Source organism: Myotis nattereri (genome assembly GCF_964212035.1).
Source record: "Myotis nattereri genome assembly, chromosome: X".
NCBI classification, from domain to species: domain Eukaryota; kingdom Metazoa; phylum Chordata; class Mammalia; order Chiroptera; family Vespertilionidae; genus Myotis; species Myotis nattereri.
Window position 1 is genome coordinate 81,576,157 of NC_138078.1, and position 23,784 is coordinate 81,599,940.

The window sequence follows — 23,784 nt, forward strand, 5'->3', positions numbered from 1 at the left end:
AACTGCACCTCACATCCCCATGAGCATTCTGTGTCTACCAATTTGTACTTCTAAATCTTTTCACTTTTTTCACCCATGTCCCCAACTTCCCTTCCCATCTGGTAACCATAAAAATGTCCTCTGTATCTGTGAGTCTGTTTCTGTTCTGGTTATTCATTTATTTTGATTTTAGAATCCAATCATTGATATATATGCATTTATTGTCATTTTATAGTTCAAATTTTTTAATTTTTTTTCTCTTATTCTTAAAGGACACCCTTTAACATTTCATGTAATACTAATTTGGAGGTGATGAACTCCTTAAATTCGTTTAGTTTTTTCTTGTCCTTTTTCTTTATCTATTCTTTGATTCTAAATGATAGCTTTGCTGAGTAGAGTAATCTTGGTTGTAGGTCCTTGCTATTCGCCATTTTAAATATTTCTTGCCACACCCTTCTGGCTTGCAAGTTTCTGTTGAGAAATAAACTGACAGTCATATGGGTGCTCCCTTATAGGTAACTAACTGCTTTTGTCTTACTGATTTTAAGATTCTCTCTTTGTCTTTAAACTTTTGCATTTTAATTATGGTGTGTCTTGTTGTAGGCCTCTTTGAGTAAATCTTGTTTGGGACTCTCTGAAATTCCTGGACTTGTGTATCTATTTTCTTCACCAGATAAGGATGGTTTTCTGTCATTTTTTAAAATAGGTTTTCAATTTATTGCTCGCTCTCTTCTCCTTCCAGCACCCCCATGATGCAAATGTTGATACACTTGAAGTTCTTCCAGAGGCTCCTTAGATAATAATATCTTCATAGTTTTAGATTCTTTTTCTTTTTGCTGTTCTGAATGGGTGTTTTTTTGTTTGTTTGTTTGTTTGTTTTTTTACTTTCTTATAATTAAAACTAGAGGCATGGTGCACAACATTTGTGCACTGGAGAGGGGCATCCCATCAGCCCAGCCTGATCCCTTTAGCAGTCCGAGAGCCCTTAGGGGAAGTTCGACTGATGCGGAAAAGGCTCCCACCACCGCCACTGCTCTCCCCAGCTGTCAGCCCGGCTTGTGGCTGAGCAGTGCTCCACTGTGGGAACGCACTGACCACCGGGGGGCAGCTCCTGCATTGAGCATCTGCCCCCTGGTGGTCAGTGCGCATCATAGCAACTGGTCTTTCTGCCGTTCTGTTGATTTGCATATTACCCTTTTATTATATAGGATTGCTGATTTGATTTTCAGTGTCATCTGCTCTACTGTTGATTTCCTGTAAGTTATTCTTCATTTCAGCTAGCAAATATTTCATTTCTGACTGGTTCTTTTTAATGAACCTTTTTAATGGTTTTTATGTCTTTTTTCATGCTGTTGAAGTTCTAAGTTCTTTGAGCATCCTTATAATCATTGTTTTGAACTCTGTATATGGTAGTTTGCTTGCCTCAATTTAATTTAGTTCTTTTTCTGGAGAGTTCTCCTGTTCTTTCCTTTGGGACCTTTTTCTTTGTCTTCACAATTTGGCCACTTCCCTATGTTTGTTGCTGTGTATTAGGTAGAGCTTCTGTGTCTTCTGGACTTGGTACAGTTGCTTTGTGTAGTAGATGGCCTTTAGGGTTCAGTAGTGCAACCTCCACAGTCATCAAAACTGGGTGCTTCAGGTGTACCCTTGTGTGAGCTATATGCATTGTCTGGTTGTAGTTGAGCCTTGATTACTGTTGGCATCACTGGAAGGGATTGACCTTCAGGTCAATTTGCTGCAAGCCCCACTGTGACTACAATGGAGGAGCAGCTGTGCAGGAGTACACCCTACACAGCAGGACTTGCTTCAGTGGTACTTTGGTGCTCACTGAGTATGTCAGTGGTAGGATTTTAATATAAAAAGAAAAATGAAGTCTAATCAATTGTACTTCAGCTGAAAAACCTCTATTTTTGCATTTTTCTCCCTCCAGCCATCCATCTTTTTTCTTTTTTCCTTTCTTCCCTCCTTGAATGCTTATTAAGTGCTTCCTTGCTATCTGGAATTGTGACAGGAGAAGGAGGAACAAGAATGAGGTGCCAAAGAAGACACAATCTAATGTCACTGACCATCTTATTAGGGAAAATAACATCAATAAAATTATCATGATGATAAATACAAAATTAGAACTGTGAAAATTGATATGAAGGAGTGGAACATAGTCCTATAGGAGCATGTAATAGAAATATAACCTAATCAGGAAACCCAAGCACTGTTTTCTCAAGAAAATTTTATTTTAATTGAGAACTAAAGAGTTGATACAAGTTAAATGGGTAAAGGATAAAAGGGATCGTTCACAAAAGTGCCAACACAGTAAAGAAGAAAACCTGACTTAGAGGCCAGAGTAAAGAAAACCATAAGTGGAGGAACCAAGATGACAGCATAAGGTAAACACCTGTACCTGCTGCCTCTCACAACCACATCAAAACTACAACTAAAAGACAAAACGGCTATCATCCAGAACCACAGGAAAGCTGGCTGAGTGGAAGTTCTACAACTAAAGGAAAGAAAAAAAGTGCATTGAGACTGGGTAGGAGGTGCAGAGGCACCAAGAGCAGAGGTATGGAGGTGCGCAAAATGGGCTGGCAACTGGGTGCGCTTTTTTTTTTTTTCAATCTGAAGGAAGATACAAGCTCCCGACTACTCTGAACACCAGTTTCTGGTGAGATTCTGGGGACCCAGATGCCTACGAGGAGAAATTGGATTGTCTGGCATTGGGTCAGAAAGCAAGGGTGGCTTTCTTGCAGAGGTGCTCGCAGGGATCATTGTTACTGCGAGGGGGCACAGGACATGGAAACTTGGAGATGTGGAGACATGGAGACAGCTGACTGGCAGCCATCACTGTTTTCTCCACCTGGATTATTCTCAGAGACCCCATCCCACCCAATTTACAACCCCACTCAAGCTGTGCACAGCAGCTTTTGCATATGAATGGCCTGTCCTTTCTCAGCCTAACCTAACAAACTGCAGCTGGGTCAGAGAGCTCCAAAACTTCCAAACCCCAAACAAAGAGGAGAAATCTTCAGATCTCGTTGTAGCTCCTTCTGGGTGGCCTCAGGCAATGGCTGACTTTGCACCTCTTTGGAGATCCAGGAGCCAGTGTATCCAGGGGTCATATACCAGATTTCAACTCCTCACATCCATAAGTGACACACTCAAGAGGCAGACTCAGTGAGCACCAAAGCCCCACTGAAGCAAGTCCTGCCCCATAAGGGTGTCTCCAACCCAGCAGTTCTTCCATTATAGACACAGCTGGTCTTCACAGCCAATTGGCCTGGAGGTCAATTCCTCTCAGTGATACCAACAGCAATCAAGGCTTAACTACAACAAGACTGTGCACCCAGCCCACAAAGAGGTGCACCAAGAGTGTCCACCTCAGGTGATGGGGAGGCTGAGCCACTGGGCTCTATAGGACACCTAGCACAGAAAGCCACTCTACCAACACAGGGAAGCATAAAAAATACGAAGACAAAGAAACATGTCATGAATGAAAAAAATGGAGGAAAGCAAACTACTGGATATAGAGTTCAAAACCACAGTTATAAGGTTACTCAAGAATCTTCTAGAAACCTCCAAAGAATTTAGTGAGACCTTCAAGGATCTTAATGAAAATGCTAAAAAAAAAAAATGGAAAAGGACCAGTCAAAAATTAAGCATACACTGTCTGAAATAAATAATAATATACAGAAATTCAACAGTAGACTAGAGTATCCCAAGAATCAAATCAAAGATTTGAAATATGAGGAAGCAAAAAACACCCAACAAGAAGAGCAAAAAGAAAAAGAATCGTAAAATATGAATAAAGTGTAAGGAGCCTCTGGGACAACTTCAAATGTACCAACATCCGAATTATGGGGGTACCAGAAGAGAGAGAGCAAGATATTGAAAACCTATTTGAAGAAATAATGACAGAAAACTTCCCCTACCCAGTGAAAGAAATAGACTTACAAGTCCAGGAAAGGCAGTGATCCCCAAACAAGAGGAATCCAAAGAGTACCACACCAAGACACATCATAATTAAAATGCCAAGGGCAAAAGACAAAGAGAGAATCTTAAAAGCAGCAAGAGAAAAACAGTTAGTTACCTACAAGTGAGTACCCATATGACTATCAGCTGATTTCTCAAGAGAAACTATGCATACCAGAAGGGAGTGGCAAGAAATATTCAAAGTGATGAATAGCAAGAACCTACAACCAAGATTTCTCTACCCAGCAAAGCTATCATGTAGAATTGAAGGTCAGATAAAGAGCTTCACAGATAAGAAAAAGCTAAAGGAGTTCATCACCACCAAACCAAGATTATATGAAATGCTGAAGGGTATTCTTTATGAAGAGGAAGAAGAATAAAAAGGTAAAGATAAAAATTATGAACAACAAAGTGACAACAAATACATATCTATCAACAAGTGAATATAAAAATCAAGTCAATAAAAAATATAATGAACAGAATAAACTGGTGAATATAATAGAATAAGGGGCATAGAAAGGGGGTGGACTGAGAATTCTCAGGGGGAAAGGGGTGTGGGGCGTGCAGGAAGAGACTGGACAAAGATCTTACACCTAGGATGAGGACAGTGGTGGATAGTAAGGGCATGGGGTGGGGTGGGAACTGGGTGGAAGGGAACTATGGGGAGGAAAAAGAGGAACATCTGTAACAATCTGAATAAAGATTTATTTAAAAAAAAGAAAAGAAAACCATAAGTACCAAACTTTTACTATAGAGAAAATTTGGTGTAATACACTAAGAGGAGGTTATATATTGAAGTAAAAATTGAGTCTAAAACAGAAGCAAAACACAATACAATGATGTAAAAATCAATTTTAGTCCTGGCTGGGTGGTTTAGTTGATTAGAGGGTTGTCCCATTCACCAAATGTTTGTAAGCTCAATTATTAGTCAGAGCACATACCTAGGTTGTAGGTTATATCCTGGTCAGGGCTTGTATAATATGTAGTCCATCGATGTCTCTCTCTCTCTCTCTCTCTCTCTCTCTCTCTCTCTCTCTCAATTAATTATGTCCTCCCATGAGGATTAAAAAATCAGTTTTGTAAATTCAATTTTAGTAATTATTTGTACAAATACTTTAACATTTGCATTTTATTGTTATTGGACCATTTCTGTAAATCATACCTGATTACTCAATAAGTATTGTCTAGACAGTCTGAGCCATTTGTTTAATATTAAAGGTTAGGTAGATATTCCTAACTTATCAACTAAATGCTTCATTTTCATACACACACATGCACACAAACACATACATATGTCAATTAAGAGATGAATAATAGATTTTCTAATTATTTTCTTAGTATTGTTAATGATCTATCCAAAATCCCTTGTTCTTGTACAATTTCTATTCTAACTTTTCAATTAAAATGTTAAAGAACATATAAGTAAAAAATAAAATTTTTATTGTTAGCTTAAACTTGTCATAATTGGTATGAATCAATATAGTTGTTTATAGCTTTGAAAACAGTAAACTAGAGTTAAAAACATATGATAGACCCCTGGAATGATAGGCATATACAACTTGAAACCTTAAATACACATGTATAATTGATTCCTATTTCACTTTCCAACATCGATTGATTGTGGAAGAACGGCTTCTAGAAGTCTCTGAGGACACAGTTGATATTCCTTCTAAGGATTGATATGAGAGAGGGCTGTAGAGTATGGAAGTTTTCTTTATATTGCACTGTGCTCTGGCTGGTTCTTTTGTTTATATGACTCTAGGCTTGAGAGTCACAGCTTAAACCTTTCATGTTATTATACAGTGACTAGAACATGAATGACTCATCTCTCTAAAAGTTTACAATCATATATAACAATGACTGAATTCAGTTACAACTATCCACAAAAATTTCTCTATATTGGGGTGTCATAATGCTCAATTTTATTTTTAGATTTTATTTAGTAACTAGAGGCCTGGTACACAAAAATTTGTGCACGGGGGTGGGGGAGGGTGTCCCTCAGCCCAGCCTGTGCCCTCTCGCAATCTGGGACCCCTCAGGGAATAAACACCTGTTGGTTTAGGCCCACTCCCCGGGGAATTGGGCCTAAGCTGGCAATCAGACATCCCTCTCGCAGCATGGGAGCCCTCGGGGGATGTCCATTTGCCAGGGGGGAGCAGGCCTAAGCTGCAGTCGGACATCCTTAGCGCTGCTGAGAAGGCAGGAGAGGCTCCCACCACCACCGCTGTACTGGCAGCCAGCAGCCTCGCTTCTGGCTGAGCAGAGTTCCCCCTGTGGGAGCACACTGACCACCAGGGGGCAGGTCCTGCATTAAGCATCTGCCCCCTGGTGGTCAGCGTGTGTAATAGTGACCAGTCATTCTTAGTCTTTCTGCTGTTAGGGTCAGTTTGCATATTATACTTTTATTATATAGGATAGAGGCCTGGTGCATGGGTGGGGGCCGGCTGGTTTGCCCTTCAGGGTGGGGGTCCCCACTGCGATGCCACTGGGGTGCCTGGCCAGCCTGGGTGAGGGGCTGATGGCTGTTTTCAGGCTGGCCACACCACCTTTAGGGTGGGGGGTCCCCACTGGGGTGCCTGGCCAGCCTGGGTGAAAGGCTGAGGGCAGTTTTCAGGCTGGCCAAGCCTCCCCAGGGACAGAAGCTCCCAGCCTCTCCTTTTTTTCTTTTTTTTCTGGGATTTATTTACCTTCTATAATTGAAACATTGTAGCCTGGAGAGGAGATCAGAGACGGCCAGGGTTTGGCTTCCTCCATCGTCAGGGGCAACCCAAGGCTCCAGCTCAGTGGCCACCGCTGGCTGAAAGCAGGTATCTGGGGTTTATTTACCTTATTTTTTTAAATATATTTTGATTTTTTACAGAGAGGAAGGGAGAGAGATAGAGAGTCAGAAACATCAATGAGAGAGAAACATCGATCAGCTGCCTCCTGCACATCCCTCACTGGGGATTTGCCCACAACCCAGGTACATGCCCTTGACCGGAATTGAACCTGGGACCTTTCAGTCCACAGGCCAACTCTCTATCCACTGAGCCAAACCGGTTTCAGCTATTTACCTTCTATAATTGAAACTTTGTTGCTTTGTGTGTAGCTTAGAGCCAGCCGTGGCAGGGGTGGGAACCTTGGCTTCCTTCTTCACTGGAGGAAGCAAGCCCCCTGCTCGTTCCAGCTCCATGGCTGCCGTCTGCCATCTTTGTTGGCAGTTAATTTGCATATCTGCTGATTAGCCAATGGGAGGCATAGCGAAGGTATGGTCAATTACCATGTTTGTCTATTATTAGGTAAGACTAGAGGCCCAGTGCACAAATTCGTGCATGGGTGGGGTCCAAGGAGGGGGGGAGTCAGGACATGATTAGTCCTCTGGGTGGGCAGTGGGATGCCCGTGCCGGCCTGAGATCTGGATCCATCCTGTTGACATCACGCTGGATGTCGGGAGCCACCTGGCGGCTGCTTTTATATTGTTTCTTCCTTGAGAAGCATCTAGGGAGGGGAAGCAGCCACGGTGCCTGAGGCCAACTTCCTTGAGGCCAGTGGCACTGGTCCATTGGTGCCTGGCCCATTCTCCAGAGATTGGACCTGCAGAACAACTGAGGGAGTGAGTGGTTGCCACCGGGCTGGTGGGTTGCCGGGGCAGTTCGGTCAGCTGAACGGCAGTCCCACTGTGGGAGTACACTGACCACCAGGGGGAAGCTCCTGCATTGATCATCTGCCCCCTTGTGGTCAGTGTGTGCCATAATTACTGGTCAACAGGTCGTTCCGGTCATTCTGGTCATTCCACTTGTTCTGATCGTTCTGGTCACTCTAGCATAACAATTGTTAGGCTTTTATATATAGATTAGTAGCCCTGTGCACGAATCCATGCACCAGTACTTCGCTGCCGCCCTTCTGTAGCTCTCCGCCCACTGCCCCGCCCTCCTGTAGCTCCCCCTGCCCCCCCTCATAGCTTGTTGCCCTGCCCTTTCCGGTAGCTCTCCACCTCCTGCTTGCTTGCTGCCCTGCCTCATCTGGTAGCTCTCTGTTGCTTGCTTGTAGCCAGTAGGTTGCTGCCACGCTCCTGTAGCTCTCCACTCATTGCCCCGCCCTCCTGTATCTCCCCCCGCCTTCCTCCCCCCTTCCCCCTCTTTAGAGTTTGCTGTCCGGCCCCCTCCTGTAGCTCTCCGAAGCCCACTTGTACCTTGCTGGCCCACCCTTCTGCTGATCCATGATCTGGTTGTGACACACTTGGTCGTTACGCCTCAGGGTGTAATGGCTAATTAGAATATTCCTCTCTTATTATACAGGATAAGCATATCTTACCCTCATTTCCTTGATTTATTCCTTTTCTGACAGCCCCATGTTCATGTTACAGATGTTTTCATATAAAGCCCCACTCAATAGGTATTAATTCCCTTTAAATTGAGATTTACCACATTCTAAAGGAAATGGTATGTTGATCAAAGGAAAAATAAAGTCACTTTTTAATATTAGTATAATAGCTAAAAGTATACTTAAAACACTGTGTTCTGGATCACATCCAAAGGAAAATAGCTTATGAACTAAAATCTTCTACAGATAAAATTAAAAATATTTCCTAGATAAATAATTAAGTGGATAACTAGCTGGAGGGAACTGGATAAAGACATGTAAGAAGGAGCAAAGAAGATTTAGCCATATAAAGTGAATTTTTAACCAAGGCCTAATTTTCAAGACAAGAAAAGAAAACCCCAATGCTACAGAAACAAGCCGACTGTTCTCAAAATCTATTCTAATTAACAGTATGTATTTTAATCATGTCATTAGGCATAAGGTTAAGTATTCTTGTAAGTCTTCAGGTTTTCATGGCAATAGTCCAGAAACTTTCAATGGGTGTGCTGCAAAAAATTTTAAAACATACCATACCTGATTATTTAGTCAGGGGCACTGACCTGTTTTCCCTTAGATTTTCAAATAAAAAGTGACACCTGGCTGGCTCGCTCAGTGGTTGAGAGTTGACCTATGAACCAGGAGGTCACGGTTCAATTCCCCGTCAGGGCACATGCCTGGGTTGCCGGCTCAATCCCCAGTGTGGGGCATGCAGGAGGCAGCCAATCAATGATTCTCTCTCATCATTGATGTTTCTGTCTCTCTCTCCCTCTCCCTCCCTCTCTGCAATCAATAAAAATATGTTTTTTTAAAAAATGACAACAGCCAACACAATATCCATCTGATGTGAATGAATCAAAATCATACCTATTTTTGTCAGATCAGCAAATATATATATATATATATATATATATATATATATATATATATATGTGTACCACAGAATTTTAGTAATTACTTTATATGTGTCATGAGATGAAAAAGTTTGAAAATTGCTGACATAATCTATATTTTCCAATACATAAGCTTTTTAAAAATTGACTTTTAGTTTATGGCTCTCAAGATAGAGAAACATTTGGACACTTTAAGTGAGAAAAATAATGAGAAAATTAGTTTCAGGAATATTTTTTCTTTTAAGTTGATTGTGAAGTGGTGGGGCTGGGTGATTAACTCACCAGACACATTATTTTGCTAATCTAAGCACTACTGAGATGATATGTCTGAAAACAATTTAGTTAGAAAATTGCTATTATTTTTATTCTTTTGATATAAACAAATGATCTCATTTTGTTGGCTTACATACCAATACCAATAAGTATTTGTAGCAATACTTATGCTACAAATTACTGGTACATTGGTTATTACGGTTCCGAAGCCCCTTCCTTTGAAAGGGGGCAAGAAGGAAAAAAATTAGCTGTTTTAGTAACTGTACATTTTGTATGCTTTTAAGCAACTCTTAAATATTACAGAAAAGGAACATATGGAGACTACAGTGCAGTACCTTATTTACAGTACAGCTGAAGATCGAATTTAAAATAATCAAGTCTGAATGTACATAATTGTTAGTGCATTGACTATATTATGCCCAAAGGGAACAAAGCCCTGGACCTCCATGCCCCTAAACAAAACCGATAAAATGGCCTGCAGTGATTAAACAGAAATCACAGACACCTGGTTTGTTTCACTTTTGTTGAAGAGCTCACCTTTGAAGGGAACACTACCCATTAAGATGCATTTTATCAGTTTACATATTCCTAAAACAAGATGAGGTTACAATTGGCTTTTTTTTTTTTTTTTTTTTACCCCATTTGAAAAAATAACAAGACTGGCTACAATTTAGATGTCACTAATGTTCATTCCACCTTCCCCCCCCCCCCCCGCAACCCCATATGTGGTACTGTTTTCTTGCGGCTAATTTGTTTAAATGTGGAATGTACACTTTAAATACGGATACTAAGAGAAATTACTGGCTGCCTAAATACTATAGCTAAGCATAAATATCTTTAGAACCTTCTAAAAAAAAAAGTGTTTCTGAAAGGCTCAAATTAAGTTTGAAATCTGTTCCTTAGAACTGGCTGGTTAACTGTGGGTTCAGATAGTCATTTGCCTATATACCTGGTGATGAGAAATGATTCCTCCTAACCTTCCAAGGAAACAAGTATACACAGCTCTCATTTCCCCCTTCTACTGCTGAAACGTTAGTCAGAGGGTCACATGCATGTCATTAAAAATTAAGTTCAAAACACTTAAAATAATTCTGTATTAGAAACTTGACTCTATCATAAGTCTCTTCTTTTGGGATTTTTTTTTTTTTTTTGCTTTTTATACCACTTTATAAAAGGGTATAAAAGACAATGGCTTACATTGTCTGTTTTACTCTTGTTGTTTGAAGGAACTAATGTATATATTTTTTGCTCTGATCAAAAGTTTTGGTGCACTAAGCTGCAATTCCATAGGTGAAAGTATATGTATACAGCAATACAATTATTAAGTTTGCAATGATTATTTTCCTTTCTTTTTTTTTTTTTTGTAGGGAAAAATTCATGGTGGGCTATTTGCTGGCTACAGATATATAAATGTGAATTTGAAGTGTTTACATTGGATAACAGATTTGGAAACCTTTGTTGTAATATGAAGAAATTAATATCCATGGTAAAAATTTCAAAAGTCACTTAAAGGTACTTATAAACATGACATGCTTTATGTTCTTTGGTGTTTTTAATACTTCAAACAAAATGAAGAAAGCTTATAATCTAAACACTCAAATCAGGCAGAACTAGAGCACTGAAGTGAAAATTCTCAAAGCAAATAATATTTCTACTTTCTCTAATTTTGTTGTATCAACTTCAAAACCTATCTCAGTTTTTTGTTAAGCTGCAAGTTCCTTGAGGACAAGGTTTGTATCGTATTAATCTTTGAATCTAGAAGCTCTTGGTAGTAAATTAGTTATCAAAATTTAACTCCACAACCAATCCAAATCTGGCACAGGATGACTAGTGTGTAATCCCTTAGTTTCACACAAAATATCAATGTAAGCCAACTCTTCTTGCTTTCTTTTTTGCTTATTCTCTCTACATTATAACTAAGAATAAAGAAAAGGCAAGAATTACATATTTTGGTTCAAATGTCACTTTTTCGTAGCTAAGCTGAGTATGAAGAAAATAACTGCAATTACTTATTTTTAACTCCTTCTGTGCACTGGTATTGGGCAGAATAAGATTTTTCTATGATTTTTGATACAACTCCCTACTCTCTTTTTGTCTTAAACTGTCTCTAGTTGTTAGTTTTTCTTGATGACACATTCTCTTGTGTGTTTTGTTTTGTTTTGTTTTGTTTTACATTTTATCATTTGAGAAGTGGTTTTTTTCTTTGACTCATTGCCATTTTTTCTATATAATGCAAGCATTCTTTAGGGGTTTATTTTCAATATATTTCTCACTCAATGTAATTTCTCAGGATAAATACATTCACATTTAATACTTCAATTACCATCAATATGCTAACAATTCAAAAATTTTAATTCTCCCTCTTCTTAGATCTTGATCCAGAGATTAAGATGAATAAAACCAACTCCAATTAGACATTTTCACTTGGATGTTCTACAATCTTCTCAAGGTTAAAATGTCCAAAATTAATTTCATCATCACAGCCTCCTTCCCTAGACCTATGTTTCTTGTATATCACATTCTGATTAATGTTGCCACTGTTTCAAATCAGAATTTTGAGAATTATTTCAAATATCTTTACCTTAACCTCCACATATACAAATGAGTCAATATTGTCCCCATTATTTATGGTATTTTTTCTTTATATCCAACTCCTTAGGTCAGACCCTCATATTCTTTGTTAGATGATTGCAATTATTTCCTAACTGCTTTTCCCAGATCTAATTTTACATCAATTCAATCTTCATTTGTTCATCAAAATAGTCTAATATACAATATCCATCAGGCAATGTCACTTTCTAGCTTAAAATCTTCCAATGGAAAAAAAAAGAAATACAAAAAAATTCTCCAATGACTCCTTCAATGAAGTTTCCCCTTTCGGTAGAACTAATCATTCCTGCCCTCAGAACATTCACTATCATTTTTTCACTATTTTTAGTTGTTTTTGACATTTCTCTTTCCTCCATTGGATTGTGATAACTTTGTTTAGATACCCTGACTTTTTCAGTTTTGTATCTAACATAAAATAATACTTGTCATAGTAGTTACCCAATAAATGCTAGGTAATAATTTTTTTTTTTAAAAAATGAAGTAATATTAAAAAAATAAATGAAAATCAATGGATGGAGGCATGTTTATCACCTAAGCACTGGCAAATCTTAAAGATTTTCCAGGTGTAAGTAAAAAATAAGCTGTACACTATTTTGAGAGATAATTTAAAATACACTATATGGTGAAATTCCCAGAACATAAGCTGATGGCTATAGCTGATGTGAAAACTGGTATTTTGTTAATTTCTGAAGTTGTTGCCAAATCTATTTAATACCGTAAATTTTTATATATTTTTTTTAATTTTTAATTACAGTTGACATACAGTATTACATAGTTTCAAGTGTATAACATAGTGATCACCCTAATAAGTCCAGTACTCATCTGATACCTAGTTATTACAACACTAGAGGCCCGGTGCATGAAATTCATGTGGGGGGGGGTATCGCTGTCTGGAACCCCTTGGGGGATCTCTGACTGCTAGTTTAGGCCCTGCAGGATCTGGCCTAAACCAGCAGTTGGACATCCCTCTCACAATTCAGGACCACTGGTTCCTAACCACTCACCGGCCTGCCTGCCTGATCGCCCCTAACCACTCGCCTGCATGCCTGATTGCCTCTGCCTTGGCCCCTGCCACCATGCCTTTGTCTGGAAGGTCATCTGGAAAGTTGTTTGGCTGTCCAGTCTAATTAGCATATCATACTTTTATTATTATAGATTATTGACTATATTCCCTATGATATATTTTATATCTTTATGGTTGTTTCTATAACTAACAATTTATATATCTTAATCCCTTCTCTTTTCTCACCCATTTCAACAACTACTTTTCAATCTGTCAACCAACAAATTGTTTTCTGTATCTATGAGTTTGTTTCTGTTTTATTTGTTTGTTTATTTTGTTTTTTAGATTCCACATATAAGTGAAAGCATATGGTATTTGATCTTCTTTGTATGACTTAATTTCACTTAGCATAATACCCTCTAGGTTCATTCATGTTGTCACAAATGGCATGATTTCATTCTTTTTATGGCTAAGTAATATTCCATTGTATATTATGTTCCATATCTTCTTCATGCATTCATCTATCAGTGGAAATTTAATTTGTTTCCATATTTTGGCTATTGTAAATAATGCTTCAATGAACATAAGGGTGAATATATCTTTCCAAATTAGTGTTTTGGGATTCATTGGATAAATATTGAAAACTTGAATTGCTGAGTCATATGGTAGTTCTGTTTATAATTTTTAAGGAATCTTCATACTGTTAGATAAAGTGTCTGTACAAATTTACAATCCACCCAACAGTGCATGAGGTTTCCCTTTTCTCCACATCCTCATCAAAACTTTATTGATGATAGCCATTCTGACAGGTGTGAAATGATAGCTCATTGTGGTTTAATTTTCATTTTCCTGATTAATTATGTTGAGCATAATTTCATATATCTATTGGCTATCTGTATTTTAAACCTCATATTTTGTTTCCATTTTTCTATAGGAGTTAGGGGTTTTTCAGTCAGATAGTTATCTAAAAGTTATCCTTTTTCTAAATTGGAAACACAAATAAATAGATAATTCAAACATTTTTGTGAGAAAATTAGTTTAATGTAAATAAAGTAGAGCAAAACAAAAAAGCCAGTTATTTTTACATTGAATAAATTATATTAAATTGACTGTTTTCTACTTTTTATTCCCCCAAGCTTGATACTGATTATAAGGAACCTAAGAACACATATTGTGTTAGTAGAAAGTAAGAATTGAGAAGCTGATGATGGTTTTAGAAAATGACATCAAAACATACAAAGCTAAACTCTTTGTAATAGCTGGATCAGATCTTCACAATCAAACAAATTAAGAAGATAATGCTCTTCTAGGTACAAATTCCACTTTTATTTCAGTTATGACCTATGCCAAAATATACATTTGGCTTAAAATAGTGCTACTCTCAACCCATTCCCTTAGCTTGGAGAAAATGCTTGGGGTGGTGGCGGTCTTAGCAAATACAGGCATACCTTGTTTCACTGAATTTCACAGATAATGTGTGTGTGTGTGTTTACAAATTGAAGGTAAGACCCTCTACCAGCAAAAACATTATGACATGCTGAAGGCTTAGAAAATGGTTAGCATTTTCTAACAATAAATCTTTAAGATGTGTACATTGCTATTTTATTTTTTAGTGTTAAAATTATCTTAAAATTATAATTGACATATAATAGTATCTTAGTTTCAGATGTATAGCATAGTAATTTGACATTTATATACCTTACAAAGTGATCACCACAACAAATCTAATAACCATCTGTCCTTGTACAAAGTTATTACGATATTATTGACTATATTCTCTATGCTGTACATTACATCTCCATGACATTTTATAAATGGAACTGTGTACCTCTTAATTCCCTTCATGTTTTCCACCTATTCCCCCACCTCTGTCCCTCTGGCAACCATCGGTTTGCTCTTTTTATATGAGTATATTTCTGTTTTATTTGTCTTGCTTTTTAGATTCCACATACAAGTGAAATCATACTATATTTGTCTTCACCGTCTGACTTGTTTAATTTAGTATATTTTGTTCTAGGTCCATTCATAAGAGAAAATGATGTAATCAAGAGATGTGGTAAACATGAAATGTACAAGGCTGCTGCCTGTGTAACATGGCATACTGTTTAATTTTTATTTTATTTTTTTGCTTCTGAGTTTTCTTTGAGATTAATTTGAAAATTTACCATAAATAGACTGGAAACGTTAGATTAGAAATGCACAGCGTAAGTAAGGGCTAATGAAATGGGCACACATGTATTTTTTAGACTCTACAAACTGTATAAACTCACAAAAGTAATTTTAACACTGCATATCAAATGACTTACAATATGAATACAGTTTAGATGTATCAACTTCTTTTTAAAGAATTTATCATCAGGTAGTAATTAGAGAAATGGGAAAAATGATTGTATAAGGATGCTCATTAATGAGTTATTGATAATAGTCAAATATTTGGAGGTGAATATACACTAAGGCAGACAATTTAAAATGTGGTGATTTCAAATATTTACAAAAATGATGGTAGAGATATTAACTTTATAATTTGTCATAAAATTATATAATGTAATTATTTACACATTTTAAATATGCATACTAAGAATATGAAAACAAATCTATTTGTTAGAATCATATAATTTTACTTGAAACTTATTTTTCTTTATTGATTAAGGTATTACATATGTGTCCTTATCTCTCCATTGCCCCCCTTCCCCTCTCATGCCTTCACCCCACTAGTGTCTGTGTCCATTGATTATGCTTATATGCATGCATACAAGTCCTTTGGTTGATCTATCCCCCTTCCCCCCACCTGCCTCTACCTTCCCTCTGTGGTTTGATGGTCTGATTGATGCATCTGTCTCTGGATCTGTTTTTGTTCATCACTTTATGTTGTTCATTATATTCCATAAATGAGTGAGATCATGTGAATGTGATATTTATCTTTCTCTGACTGGCTTATTTCATTTAGCATAATGCTTTCCATGTCCATCCATGCTGTTGCAAATGGTAGGTGTTTCTTCCTTTTTACAGCAGTATAACATTCCATTGTGGAGATGTACCACTGTATTTTATTTTTTAAAAAAATTTCTTTATTGATTAAGGTATTACATATGTGTCCTCAACTCCTAATTACCCACTCAACCCCCCCACTCATGCCCTCACCCCCCTGTTGCTGATGTCCATTGGTTAGGCTTATATGCACACATGCAAGTCCTTTGGTTGATCTCTCCCCTTTACCCCCACCGTCCCCTACCTTCCCACTGAGGTTTGACAGTCTGATCGATGCTTCTCTGTTTCTGGATCTGTTTTTGCTCATCAATTTATGTTGTTCATTATAGTCCATAAATGAGTGAAATCATGTGATATTTATCTTTCTTTGACTGGCTTATTTCACTTAGCATAATGCTCTTCAGTTCCATCCATGCTGTTGCAAATGTTAAGAACTCCTTCTTTTTTCCATCACATAGTATTCCACTGTGTAGATGTACCACAGTTTTTTAATCCACTCATCTGCTGATGGGCACTTAGGCTGCTTACAAATCTTAGCTATGGTGAATTGTGCTGCTATGAACATAGGGGTGCATATATCGTTTCTGACTGGTGTTTCTAGTTTATTGGGGTTTATTCCTAGAAGTGGGATCACAGGGTCAAATGGCAGTTCCATTTTTAGTTTTTTGAGGAAACTCCATACTGTTCTCCACAGTGGCTGCACCAGTCTGCATTTCCACCAGCAGTGCTCGAGGGTTCCTTTTTCTCCACATCCTCTCCAGCACTTGTCCTTTGTTGATTTGTTGAAGATAGCCATTCTGACAGGTGTGAGATGGTGCCTCATTGTCATTTTGATTTGTATCTCTCATATAATTAGTGACCTTGAGCATGTTTTCATATGTCTCTTGGCCTTCCTTCTGTCTTCTTTCGAAAAGTATCTATTTAGGTCCATTGTCCATTTTTTATTGGGTTGTTTATCTTCCTTTTGTTAAGTTGTATGAGTTCCCCGTAAATGTTGGAGATTAAACCCTTATCAGTGATAACATTGGCAAATATGTTCTGCCATGCAGTGGGCTTTCTTGTTGTTTTCTTGATGGTTTCCTTTGCTGTGCAAAAGCTTTTTATTTTTATGTTTATTTTCTCTTTAGATTTTTTTTTATTTTCTCTTCAGTTTCTATTGACCCAGGAGCAGTATCAGTGAAGAAATTCCTTCGGCATATGTCTGAGAGTGCTGCCAGTGGATTCCTCTAGTATTTTCATGGTTTCCCATCTTTGTTTAAGTCCTTTATCCATTTTGAGTTTGTTTCAGTGTATGGTGTAAGGTGGTGATCTAGTTTCATTTTTTTGCATATATCTCTCCAATTTTCCCAACACCATGTGTTGAAGAGACTGTCTTGACTCCATTGTATGTTCATATCTCCTTTGTTGAATATTAATTGGGCATATTGGTTTGGGTTGATTTCTGGGTTCTCTATTTTATTCCATTAATCTATATGTCTGTTCTTCTGCCAGTACCAGGCTGTTTTGAGAAGAGTGGCTTTGTAATACAGCGTGATATCTGCTATTGAGGTCCCACCTACTTTGTTCTTTTTTCTCAGGATTGCTGCAGCTATTCGGGGTCTTTTTTTATTCCAGATGAATTTTTGGAAAGTTTGTTCTAGGTTTGTGAAATATGCCGTTGCTATTTTAATGGGGATTGCATTGAATCTATAGATTGCTTTGGGTAGTATGGACATCTTGATGATGTTGATTCTACCAATCCATGAACATGGATTTTTTCCATCTATTTATGCCTTCCTCTATCTGTTTTTTCTGTGTCCTGTAGTTCTTCGCATATAGATCTTTTGCCTCTCTAGTTAAGTTTATTCTTAAGTATCTAAATTTTTTTGGTGCAATGCTAAATGGGATAGTGTTTTTAGTCTCTCTTTCTGTAAGTTCACTATTGGTGTATAGAAATGCCTTAGATTTATTGGTGGTAATTTTGTATCCTGCTACATTGCTAAATTAATTTATTAAGTCTAATAATTTTTTGATGGAGTCTTTAGGGTTTTCTATGTACAGTATCATGTCATCTGAGAATCAGTACAGTTTTACGTCTTCTTTTCCAATTTGGATGGCTTTTATTTCTTCTTCATGTCTGAACACAATGGCGAGTACTTCCAGTACTATGTCAAACAGGAGTAGTGAGATTGGGCATCCCTGTCTTGTTCCTGTTCTTAGGGGAAATAGGTTTAGTTTTTGTCCACTGTGTATGATGTTGGCTGTGGGTTTGTCATATATGAATTTTATTATTTTGACGTATGATCTTTGTATTCCCACCTTGTTGAGAGTTTTTATCAAGAAAGGGTGTTGGATTTTGTCAAATGCTTTTTCTGCATCACTTGATATGACTATGTGATTTTTATCTCTCAATTTGTTTATGTGATGTATCACGTTTATTGATTTGTGAATATTGTATCATCCTTGCATCCATGGGATAAATCCTACTTGGTCATGGTGTATGATCTTTCTGATGTACTGCTGGATCCAATTTGCTAGAATTTTGTTGAGGATTTTAGCATCTATGTTCATGAGGGATATTAGCCTGTAATTCTCTTTCATTGTGTTGTCTTTAATTGGTTTTGGTATTAGGGTGATGCTGGCTTCAATGAATGAGCTTTGAAGTGTTCCAACCTCTTGAATTTTTTGTTATAGTCTGAGGAGGATAGGTTTTAGTTCTTCTTTGAATGTTTGGTAAAACTGTGAAGCCGTCTGGTCCTGGGGTTTTGTTGCTGGAATCTTTTTGATGACGGCTTCAATTTCTTCCATAGTTATCAGCCTATTGAGATTTTTAGAACCTTCCTGGTTCAGTTTTGGAAGTTGTATTTTTCTAGAAATATGTCCATTTCTTCCAGGTTGTCTAGTTTGTTGGAGTAGAGTTGTTTATAGTATTTTTTAACAATTCTTTGAATTTCTGTGGGGTCTGTTGTTATTTCACCTCTTTCACTTCTGATTTTGTTTATTTGGGTCCTCTCTCTTTACTTCTTGGTGAGCCTGGCTAGAGGTTCATCAGTCTTGATTATCCTTTCAAAGATCCAGCTCTTGGTTTCATTGATCTTTTGTATTGTTTTTTTTTGTGTGTGTGTGTGTGTGTCTATGTCATTTATTTCTGCTCTGATCTTTATTTAATCCCCTTCCTTCTGCTCACTCTGGACTTTTCTTGTTGCTCTCTTTCTAATTCTTTGAGTTGTAGAGTTCTGTGATTTACTACCATTTTTTTCTTGTTTTTTGAGGCAGGTCTCTAGAGCTATAAACTTCCCTCTCAGGACTGCTTTCATTGTGTTCCATAGATTTTGGAATGTTGTGATTTTATTGTCATTAGTTTCCAGGATGTTTTTAATTTTTTCTTTGATCTTATTTGTAACCCAGTCATTGTTTAATAGCATGCTATTCAGCTTCCAATTGTTTGAACTTTTTGGATTGTTTTTATTGTAGTTTATTTCTAAAATTTTGCCATTGTGGTCTTAGAAGATGCTTGGTATGTTTTCAATCTTCTTGAATTTGGGGAGACTTTGCTTGTGACCCAATATGTTGTCTATTTTTGAAAATGTCCCATGTGCACTTGAGAAGAAAATACAATCCATGGCTTTGGGGTGAAGTGTTCTGAAGAGGTCAATTAAGTCCACCTGAGGTAATGAGTCATTTAAAATTGCTATTTGTTTGGTGTGTTTTATTCTAGAGGATTTATCCAATGATGTCAGTGGTGTTTTAAGTTCCCCTACTATGAATGTAATGTTGTCGATCTCTCCCTTGATATCTTCCAGAAGTTTTTTTTGTTTGTTTCTTTTTGTTTTATGTATTTGGGTGCTCCTGCATTGGGTGCATATATGTTTATAAGGGTTATATCTTCTTGTTGTATCAATCCCTTTAGTACTGTAAGGTAGTCTTCCCTATCTCTTATGATGGCCTTCACTTTGAGGTCTATTTTGTCTGACCTAAGTCTTGCTACCCCAGCTTTTTTTTCCATTTCCATTTGCCTGAAAGATATTTTCCATTCCTTCACTTTCAGTCTGTGTGAGTCCCTTATTGTGAGGAGGGTCTCTTGTAGACAGCATATATATAGGTCATGTGTTTTTTTTATCCACTCAGCCACTCGATGTCTTTTGATTGGAGCATTTAGTCTGTTTATAGTTAATATTATTATTGAAAGGTACTTGTTTGTAGCCATTTCTGTTTTTGTGCCTATGTTCCTGCTTACCTTTTTATTTCTTCTTTTTAGAGCATTCCCTTTAGCATTTCTTGCATTGCTGGCTTGATAGTGATAAACTCTCTTAGCCATTTTTGTCTGCAAAGCTCCTGATTTCCCCTTCAATTTTGATTGATAGTCTTGCTGGATAGAGTATTCTTGGATTTAGTCCTTTGCTTTGCATCACTTTGTATACCTCCTCCCATTCCCTTCTTGCTTGAAGTGTTTCTCTTGAGAAATCATTTGATAATCTAATGGGGGATCCTTTGTAGGTAACTCTCTGTCTCTCTCTTGCAGCCTTTAAGATTATCTCTTTGCCTTTAACATTTGCCATTGTAATTTTGACGTTTCTTGGTGTGGGTATTTTGGGATTCATCTTTCTTGGGACTCTCTGTACTTGTGTAACTTTTTTCTTCCCCATATCATGGAAGTTTTCCGTCATTATTTCTTCAAATATATTTTCTAATCCTTGCTGCTCTTCTTGTCCTTCTGACAGCCCTATTATGCGTATGTTACTTCATTTTGCATTGTCCCAATAGCTCCCTTAGGCTCTCTTGCTGCTTTTTAATTTTTTTCTCCAGTTGCTGTTCAGATTGGGCTTGTTTCTGAACTTTATCTTCTAACTCACTAATTTGGTCCTCTCTTCTTCTACTCTACTGTTGAAACCTTCCATGGTGTTTTTGATTGTAGCTATGTCACTTTTCATTTCTTTCTGATTTTTGCATAGGTTATTGATTTTCTCATCCATCTGGTGTATGAATTGTACGACCATTACTCTGAATTCTTTTTCTGTCATGATGCATGCTATTGTTTCACTTATTTCCTTTATTGGTGATCCTCTTTTTCTTTCCTCTGGGGATTGTTTCATTGTCTCCCCATTCTATCAATAGAAGGTTCAAATGTTGAGTTGCGGGGGCCTGTGCTGTGTGTAGTGAGAGCTTCGCACCCCCCGAGTGTCACTGAAGAGCTCTGACACCATGACATGTGGCTGCTGTGGGTTAGTGGAAGCCACGCTCACCCAGGATCAGAGTCATAGGCGCTTAATGTGGCCTCCTGTGTGCACCTAGAATCAGGGACCCTGCCTGTACCATGCTGAAACAGAGACCCCCTGGTGTGTGCCAAAAATCAGAGTCCCCTAGCACGTGTCAGGAGTTAGAGACCCCCTGTGTCTCCACCAAGAATTGAGTATCACAGTCTCTGTTGCTTGGTGCAGTCTCAGGCCGAGAATCAGTGTCCCTGTGTGCGCATGCACCAAGAATTAGAGTCACTGGCTCTTAGTGTGAATGTACTTGGAATCAGGGATCCCAGGCATGTGTGATGAGAAATAGAGTCACGTCACTGGTGCTCAGTGCTGCCTCTTGCTTGGAGAGTCAGGGTCCCCAGTCTTCTTGGGGGACCGGGTTGCACAGTCACACTGTGTTGGCATGAGGTCCATTCCTTCCCTGTGGAAAACAGCCTTCCGTGTGCGCTTGAGCTGAATCAAAGTCAGGTGGCACTGCCGCTCAGTGTGGGCATGGGTTCTGGTCACGTGGGTGTGCACTGCTTGAAACAAACTCCCTGTGTCTGTGAACCCAAGCTCAAATTCAACGCTTCCCCTCTGTGTGAGCAGGGCATCTGGTCACAGGAAACAAACTCCCCAGGCTCAAATTCAGTGCTGCCTCCCTGCTTGGGCACAAGGTCTGGTCACGGAAAACAAATTCCCGGCGTTTGTGCCTCCAGGCTCAAATTCAGCACAGCCTCCCTGCCTGGGCGCAGATTCTCGTGGTGGAAAACAAACTTCCCATGTCAACACAGCCAGGCTCAAATTCAGGTAGAGCCGCCGCTGCTGCGTGTTTGTGAAGAGAAGGTCTGGCAGTTCCTATGCCACTGCTGTGGGGCCTGCGGGGCAGGGGATTGTCTCTGTGACTCACAGAAAACTGTGGCCAGGGTTCCAGGGGTCTTGGTGTCCATGGTTTGCAGCTGTGGTCGCAGGTCTTTTACCCGAGTGGCTGTAGGGTCCCGGTTTTTGACTGAGACAAGATTGGGTAGTGGTGGGCTAGGATCCTAGTCTCAAGCAGTTCTGTTCTTGAAGAACTGGAGTGTTTCTAGTGGCAGCTGGGTTTAGCCTTCTAAGACTGACTGGTTTGGCAGCCCCTTGGAAGATCTGTAGGATCTAGCTTTCCCTAGCGCTCACTTATACAAACCACACATGTCTACACACTCCTCTATCACTCCCTCACTCTCTCACACACTCTTCCTCCCTACATTCTTGCCGGTCACCATATTGTTCTCCCTCCATTGTACCACTGTTTTTTTAATCCACTCATCTGCTGATGGGCACTTAGGCTGTTTCCAAATCTTAGCTATGATAAATTGTGCTGCTATGAACATAGGGGTGCATATATCCTTTCTGATTGGTGTTTCTAGTTTCTTGGGCTATATTCCCAGAAGTGCAATCACTGGATCAAATGGGAGTTCTATTTTTAGTTTTTTGAGGAAACTCCATACTGTTCTCCATAGTGGCTGCACCAGTCTGCATTCCCACCTGTAGTGCACGAGGGTTTCTTTTTCTCCACATCCTCGCTAGCACTTTTCATTTATTGATTTGTTGATGATAGCCATTCTGAAAGGTGTGAGATGGTACCTTATTGTTGTTTTGATTTGCATCTTTCAGATTATTAGTGACTTTGAGCATGTTCTCATATGTCTCTTGGCCTTCCATATGTCCTCTTTCGAAAAGTATCTATTTAGGTTCATAGCCCATTTTTTTTTGATTGGATTGTTTGTCTTCCTTTTGTTAAGTTGTATGAGTTCCCTGTAAATGTTGGAGATTAAACCGTTATCACAGATAACTTCGGCAAATAGTTCTCCCATTGTTATTTTAGACATGATGCTATTTCACATGTAATAGACTATAGAATAGTGTTAACATAATTTTTTTATGCACTGGGAAACCAACAAATAGTGTAGGTATGGCTTTATTGCAGTGGCCTACAAATGTACTTGCAATATCTCTGAGGTGTGCCTGTAATTATAAATTATTCTTGCTTATTAACATAATAATTATAGACTTTTTACTAATCTATTTTAAACATAAACTGTAACCTGGTCTCAGGTTATCACAAATGAAATGTTAAATTGCCCTTGTAATCCCAAGGTGTTTTCTTATAGCTATCTAAAGTGAACACAGGTTTAGCCAATATGTTGGCACTTAAACGCTTTATTAAACTAGGATACTTTGAAGGTTATTAGGTCTAATTTTAAATTGGTGTGTTATCCATCCCCAAATCATAAGTATCAGAACAATGTCAGCATGTTCTAGGAAGTTTTTATAAGAGGTTCCTCATATTTCCTGTTTCATATACTGTGTTTTTTTTTTTTGTTTTTATACTTTCTTACTTTGGGGGCATGTATGTATGTAATAAGAATTCTATGGAGTTTTCTTTAAGTTTGCTTATTAACATAATAATTATAGGCTTTTTACTAATCTATTTAAACATAAACTATAACCTGGTCTCAGGTTATCACAAATGAAATGTTAAATTGCCCTTGTA